This window comes from Capricornis sumatraensis, chromosome 15 (assembly GCF_032405125.1).
Source record: "Capricornis sumatraensis isolate serow.1 chromosome 15, serow.2, whole genome shotgun sequence".
NCBI lineage: Eukaryota > Metazoa > Chordata > Mammalia > Artiodactyla > Bovidae > Capricornis > Capricornis sumatraensis.
Genome location: NC_091083.1, coordinates 75,382,640 through 75,390,941, shown reverse-complemented (window position 1 = coordinate 75,390,941; position 8,302 = coordinate 75,382,640).

Here is an 8,302-nt window from a genome sequence, read left to right as displayed (position 1 = left end):
GTGATGATGCCCAACAGGGAGGAGCTCTGAAGTCCCTTTAACATTTCATTCATTAAGTCCCTGTCCCATTTCATTCTCTGAAATCTTGCCCCCACCAACCCCACCTGAAGCCCTTCTGAAATGCGGACTCTTTCTACGCAGCCTTCCCTGATTCCATTAGCAGAGTCACTGTCCCTTTTGCTTACAGCCTGAGAAATTGACCAAGGAAGGTGCTTGTTTTGCACTGTTCTCACTAATGGGCACCACCAACCTCTTTGATTAGCCCAATCATGGATCCATCTGGGGAGGAGCAGCTCATTTGCCCACTGTGCCAGCCCAACAACCTGATACTCCTGGCACTCTCTTGTGTTGAGCCAAATCCTGGGCCCAGAGCTCACCTGCCCCAGCACTGCCTGGGCACCGACCTGGGAGGAGCACCCTGTCTGAATGGAGACCCGTGCCCCACCTTGCCCTTTGGAGAACTGAGACTCAGGAACCAGGGCTCAGCTCGCCCCAGGCTTTGTCCTGTTTGATCTGTAGCTGCCCAGACCGAGGGTTCTAACTCAGGGCAGGGGTGGAGCCTGGATTGCTGGACAGGTGAGCAAAGTTTTGCCCCGTGTCCCCCTTCTTAGCAGGAAACTCAGAGTCTGACTGCCATGCTGCCTCCTTTGCTGCCTTTTTTTTCTTTTTTAAATTAAAATGTCAACAGGCCTTTCCTGGTGGCACAGTGGTTAAGAATCTGCCTGCCATTGCAGGGGACATTGGTTTGATTCCTGGTCTGGGAAGATCCCATATGCTTTGGAGCAACTGAGTCCTTTGCCACAACTACTGAGCCCAAATGCCTAGAGCCTGTGCTCCACAGCAAGAGATACTCGTGCACAGCAACAAAGACCCAGGGCAGCCAAAAATAAATTTTTAAAAATGTCAACAACTTCCCAGTCATTCCAGTGCCTTAGAAACTGGTGAATGTGCTCTCGACAGCTCTGCAGGCCTCACTCCTCTGCCAGCACACACAGCAGCAGTTGCCTGGCTTCGGCCCAGAGAGGGGCAGCGGCTGGCCCTAGGGCACCGAGCAAATCAGGGCAGAGCCAAGAGTCCTGCCCCTTTCCTGGGCTGAGCTGCTCCTCCTCTGCCAACCTCCTTTCTTCCAGCCAGTTTGAAAAAAACCCCACAAGATGGTATTGCATAATCAGTATGGAAACATTCCAACACACCGAAGACCTTGAAATAAAAAGTGAAAACTCCTCCAGCCTACCTTCAATCTCATTTCCAGAGATAACTGCTATTAACTCAAAGGTGACTTTTCTTCCAGACTTTTGCCTACACCTTCATCTGCATATCTCATCCATCCCCCCGCCCCCCAAAATACACCATACTCTACATATTGTTCAGCAACTCACTTTTTCCCCTCACACACAGCTCTCTGTGTCAACACATATGTGCATGCTGCATGCTAAGTCACTTCAGTCATGTCCAATTCTGTGCGACCCCATGGACTGCAGCCTGCCAGGCTTCTCTGTTCATGGGATTCCCCAGGAAAGAATACTGGAGTGGGTTGCCATGCCCTTCTCCAGGAAATCTTCACCCACCCAGGGATGGAACTCTCTACCTGCATTGGCAGGTGGGTTCTTTACTAGCACCACCTGGGAAGCCCGTGTCAACACATACAGCATTTTAAAAACATCTGTATCAGGGACTCCACACTTCTCCTGCAGGGAGCACGGGTTTGTCGGGGAACTAAAGATCCTGCATGCCTCGCTGTTTCACACTTCTAAATGTGGGATTAATTTCCCCACTACTATTTTCCATCCTCTGTTCCTTTGCTGATGGACAGTCAGACTGTTAACCAAAATCACAGTAACTTTAAGGAGGCTGCAGAGAATATCTCTGTTAATATCATGTGACCTTGGCATGTGTTTCTTTCCGGTAAACTCATGAAAGTGGGAGTTCTGGGTTCATTTTGACATACCTACCAAGTTACTCTAAAAAGCTGTACCAACTGACATGCTATCAGCGGTGGGGTTTACACTTGCCCTTTCCTCTCAAAGATGCTGCAGAAAATGGCCAAGGCCACTCCTGCCCGGAGGCCATGGCAGTAAGGCATTCCCCTGTCCCCCCTTCATTTTCCTTTTTCTTTTCCCTCCCAATCTCCCTGTATCCTCTCTTTCAGCTGGCTGGCTTCTGTAGCTTGGATGTGATGGTCAAAGATTTGTTCTCAGGGATGAGAAGGGGAAACAAGAGTCTGAACCAGTGGGAATCCACCTCTGTGAATACTCCCTCCACCTTGGCATCCCTTGGCCCACTTTTCCCTGCTTGATCTGTCCCGCCCCATCCCTACTCCCACCAATAACCCCACCTACACACTCTCTCACACCTGCAGATTCATCCATAGGCAGAGGGGAATCAGGGGTCAGAACTGAGAAGCCTGTTATCCGTGTGGACTGAGTGCAAGACCCTTGCGTCAACAGAGTTCACACACAGGCTAGAGATGAGGCCCCCCTGCTCCCGCCCCACTTACTTTTCTTTTAGAAGAAAAAGATTTTCAGAACGTGATAAATGTACAGAATTTTTAAAATGGAGCTGGACTATAAGGCAGATAATGAGAAAGGTCTGTTCCCCATCTCCTTCCTCATGGACAAGGAATGCACTTTAGCTGCTTCCTTTGGTATTTTTTTTAATGCATTTATTTTTAATTGAAGGATAATTGCTTTACAATATTGTGTTGGTTTCTGCCACACATCAACATGAATCAGCCATAGGTATACATATGTCCCCTCCCTCTTGAACCTCCCTCCTACCTCCCACCCCATCTCACCTCTCTAGGTTGTCACAGAGCTTCCTTTGCTATTTATTAATACTTCCATGTGTCTAAATAGCATGATTATACTGAGAGTCCCTCCGTCTGTCATTTTTTAGAAATTCTCAAGTGGTTTCCTTACAATATTTCCATCTCGCCCATCCAAACATTCACCTCTGCTTTTCCTAAAATTAATTGGTCATTGTCTCATCTGATTGTTTGAAATAGTCAATGTATACCTCTGCATATATTGTACACCTGTACAAACACACATGCAAATAATTCTTAAACTCTTTGATAGAGCTGAAAATAGCCTCCTAATACAGTAATATTGGGTTAGCCTAAAAAATTCAATCGAGTTTTTCTGTAATATCTTAGGGAAAACCCTGAGTGAACTTTTCAGCCAATTTCATTGGGTTTGTTTGTTTGTTTTCTCATCCTTCCTGGAGATTTTTATCCTTCTCTTTTCATCTGGACAACAGCTCAGTTGTCACCCTGGCCCTTCTTTTTCCATTACTCTGGAAATCCCCTCTGTCTTTCTCCTTTAAAAATTTTTTTTTAATTTTTTTTTTGAGTGTGCCATGTGGCATGCAGAATCTTAATACTTCCACATGCCTAAATAGCATGTGGATGAACCCATGCCCCCTGCAGGGGAAATGTGGAATCTTAACCACTGAACCATCAGAGAAGCCCTTTCTTTGTCCCTCTCCTTGTTGGATGTCCTATTTCCTGGATCCTATGGGTGTCCTCTTTCAAAACAGTGGTTAACTCTATGTAAATACAAGTTGCCATTTTAATCATTAAGAAGTGGACAATTGAGTGTCAAGTACTTTCACAGTGTTGTGCAATCATCATCAGTATCTCTTTCCAAAACTTTTTCATCACCCCTAGGAACAGCTCTGTGGCTGTTAAGCAATAACTCCCAATTCCCTCTTCACCCAGCCCCTGGTAACCTCCAGTCTACTCTCTGTCTCTATAAACTGGCCTATTCTAGATATTTCATGGAAGTGGAATCATACGATATTTGTCTTTTTGTACCTGGCTTATTTCACTTAGTGTAATATTTTCAAGATTCATCCATGTTGCTTAGTCCATTTAATGGTTGAATAATATTCCACTGTATGGATAGATATACCACATTTGTCTGTCTATTCGAGAATTCCCAGGTGGTGCCAGTCAATGCAGGAGACATAAAAGACGTGGGTTCAATCCCTGGGCAGGGAAGATCCCCTGGAAGAGGACATGGCAACCCATTCCAGTATTCTTGCCTAGAGAATCCCCACAGGCAGAGGAGCCTGGAGAGCTAGAGTTCACAGGGTCGGAAAGAGTCACATATGGATAAAGTGACTTAGCATGCACGCATGTCATCTATTCATCTATATTTTGTCTACCTGTTACCTATTAATGGGCTTTTGGGTTGCTTCCACCTTTTGAACACGGTGAATAATGCTTCAATGAACACTGGCATATAAATAATCTGTTTCCAAATCTTTTAGATGTATGAAAAGTGAAAGTGAAGTCGTGTCCGACTCTTTGTGACCCCATGGATTGTAGCCTACGAGGCTCCTCCACCCATGGAATTTTCCAGGCAAGAGTATTGGAATAGGTTGCCATTTCCTTCTCCATTTTAGATACATACTTAGGAGTAAAATTGCAAACTGTGGTGTTGGAGAAGACTCTTGAGAGTCCCTTGGACTGCAAGGAGATCCAACCAGTCCATTCTAAAGGAGATCAGTCCTGGGTGTTCATTGGAAGGACTGATGCTAAAGCTGAAACTCCAATACTTTGGCCACCTCATGTGAAGAGTTGACTCATTGGAAAAGACACTGATGCTGGGAGGGATTAGGGGCAGGAGAAGAAGGGGACGACAGAGGATGAGATGGCTGGATGGCATCACCGACTCAATGGACATGAGTTTCAGTAAACTCCGGGAGTTGGTGATGGACAGGGAGGCCTGGCATGCTGCGATTCATGGGGTTGCAAAGTGTCAGACACGACTGAGCGACTGAACTGAACTGAACTGATGTGCTGTGTGTGTACTAATTCGTTTCAGTCATGTCCAGCTGTTTGCGACCCCATGAACTATAGCTGGCCAGAGAGCATGTAGCTGTCCATGGGGTTCTCCAGGCAAGAGTACTGGAGTGGGCTGCCATGCCCTCCTCCAGGGGATCTTCCCGACCCAGGGATCAAAGGCCCTGTCTCTCGTCTGGTGCATTGGCAGGCGGGTTCTTTACCACTAGCGCCACCTGAAAAGTCCACTGGGTAGTACGGTAATTCTATATTTAGCTTTTTGAGGAGCCAAACTGTGTCAAACTTTTCACAGTGGCTGCACCATTTTACATTCCAACCAGTAGATTCTTCACATCCTTCCAACAATTATTATTTTCCTTTATTTTATTATAGTGATCCTGGTAGGTGTGACATGGTAGCCCATTGTGGTTTTGATTTGCATTTTTCTAATACTAATGATGTTGAACATCTCTGTGTGTGTTAGCCATTTGTCTATCTTTGGAGAAATGTTCAGTCAAGTCCTCTGCGATTCTTTATTTGGATTGTCTTTCTGTTGTTTAGTTTTAGGAATTATTTGTATATTTTAGATATTAAACTCTCATCAGATATGCAATTTGCACATATTCTTTCCCATTCTGTAGGCTGTTGTTTCAACTTTTTCATTCAGTGTCCAAAAGGTTTTAATTTTGATGAAGTACAACTTGTCTGATTTTTCTTTTGTTGCTTGCACTTTTGGTGTCCCCTCTAGAAAGCACTGTCAATTCCAAGGTCATAAAAATTTACCTCTATGTTTCCCTATAAGGGGTTTATGGTTTTAGCGCTGCTATTTGGGTCATCGATCCATTTGGAGTTCATTTTCTATAGAGTGTAAGATAGGCATCCAACCTCACTTTTTCACAAGTGGAAATCTCAGTGTCCTGTTCCTTCCCCATTGAATGGGCTTGACATTCATCAAAAATCAATTGGCTTTAAACAAAAATTTAAGAAAATCATTTGGCTGCTGGGATGTCCCTGGAGGTTCAGTGGTTAAGGTGCCATACTTCCAATACAGCAGGCACCAGTTCCACCAATTGCTGGTATAGGGGAAATAGGATCCCACATGCCGAGCTGTACTGCTAAAGATGAAAAAAAAGTCAATTGGCCATGAACGTATGGATTTATTTCTGGACTCTCAGTTCTATTTAGTTGTTCTTTAGGCCTGCCCCTGTGCCAGTATCATCCATTTTGATTACATTACCTTTGTAGGAAGTTTTGAAACCAGAAAGTCTGAGTCCTCCTACTTTGTTCTTTAAGATTTTGCCACTTGCAATTTCACACAAATATGAGAATCAGCTTACATATTCCTGCAAAAACGTCCACTGGAATTTTGATAGAGTTTACACTGACTCTATAGATCACTGCAGGCAAGTACTGATGTTTTAACAATGTTAAGTCTTCCTACCCATGAGTATTGTCTTGCCCTTTATTTGTCATGTTGAGGAAGTTTCCTCCTATTTCTAGTTTTCTGACAGTTTTTATTGTGAAAAGGTGTTGGATTTTTGTCAAATGCCTTTTCTGTTAATATATCAATTGAGGTGATCATATCTTTCCCATTCATTCCAGTAATGTGGAATATTATATAGATTGATTTTCTTATGTTGAAAAGACGTATCTTCGAATTCCTGGGATTTTTCTTTTTTGATTTACTCTTTTCATGCTGATGGAACACATTCTCCAGTGGCTTTCTGAGGAAAGGTGCATGGGAGGTAAAAGTTTGAAGACTTGAATGTTTGAAAATGTTCTGCTTTCATATTTGATTGACAGCTTGACTGGGCACAGAATTTTTCTTTGAAGGTGTGAAGACATTCCTCTCTTTCCTCTTGCTTCCAGCATAGCTACTGAGAAGGTCAGTGCTATTGTACTTCGTGTTCCTTTGGATGTGACCTGTTTCATTCCTCTGGGAGCTTTCAGCTCTCCTCTTTGTTCTCATTATTCTGACATCTCACAATAATATAGCTTGGTGTCATTCCTTTTACATCCATTGGTCTGGGCATGTAGTGGGATCTTTCCATTTGTCTCTCTGTGAAATTTCCTTTTTAAAATTCCTTTTTATTATAATAATTTATCTGTTCTCTCTTAATGGCATTTCTATTAGTCGTATATTGGATTTCTAGTTAGTCCTCTAATTATCTTCAGTTCAGTTCAGTTCAGTCTCTGTCTCTCTGTGACCCCATGGACTGCAGCACGCCAGGCTTCCCTGTCCATCACCAACTCCCAGAGCTTGCTCAAACTCATGTCTATCGAATCGGTAATGCCATTCAACCATCTCATTCTCTGTCATCCCCTTCTCCTCCTTTCTTACTCTTCCCCATTTTCATCTCTTTTTTTATTCTACTTTTGGGACAATATCAACTTAATCTTTCAATCCTTGTGCTGAATTCTCTCTGCAATCACATCTGAAATTTCTGAAAGTCCTTATTTGTCTTTCAATACCACTTCTTTTCCTTTTATAGCAGTCATGGCTGGTAGATGGTTAACTTCAGACAAAGGGAAGGATCAGTTCTTCCACTGTGATAGTTAGGAAAGGAGGAAGGATGGATGCAGGTAAGAGGGGACTGTCATATAAGGTGGCAGGAAGGTGGGGTATTCCTTCTGATGACCTCCGTTTTCTCTGTGACATAGATGGTGAGGACATTTACTGAGGCAAAGTGAAAGGTAATGGGGTAGGAGGTTTGAGGAGCAAGGTAAAGGGAAGTCAAAGTTAATCCACCCCTGCCCCAAATTCCAGTTGCTTCCTGGGCAGCCCTCAGGGTTGAAGCCAAAGAACATCAGCCCACCATAGTTCCAACCTGCTCAGTAAGATAAATTCCTGGCTAAAGTGTGGGAAAGATGGGCTCTTAGGCAGCTCCATGGCTGGCACTCTTCTAGCCAAGCAGTCTGGAAGAGTAGCGGAAACAAGGAATTAAGGATGTTGTTGGCGTGATGTGATGGACTATTTCTGCCACTTCTGCGTCTGCTCACACCACTTCTGGGAACTTTAACAAATTCTAACTGTTCATCTTGACATTTCCCCATCCCTCAATTTGAGGTCATTTAAAAAAACTGGAGGGACTTCTCTGGTGGTACAGTGGATGAGAATCTGCCCCCAGTGCAGGGTACACACACCAATCACTGGTCTGGGAGGATTCCACAAGCTGCGGAGCGACTAAATTTTGAGCCACAACTACAGAAGCCCGTGCGCTCCAGGGCCCGTGGTCTGCAACAGGAGGAGCGACTGCAACGAGAACCCCATGCGCCACAGCTAGCGAGTAGCCCCTGCTCGCTGCAACCAGAGAAAGCCCAAGCACAGCAACGAAGACCCAGCGCAGCAACAAAAGCAAAACAAAAAGCAAAAAAACAAAAAAAATACCCAGAAAACCTGGAGGCTTTATTGAATTTTCCACTCTTGACCATTTATAAACTGTCAAGGATCAGGTCATTTTCACACTATTCTCAGGGGGTTCCCATTTTCACATTATGTTGACTAATACAGCCATC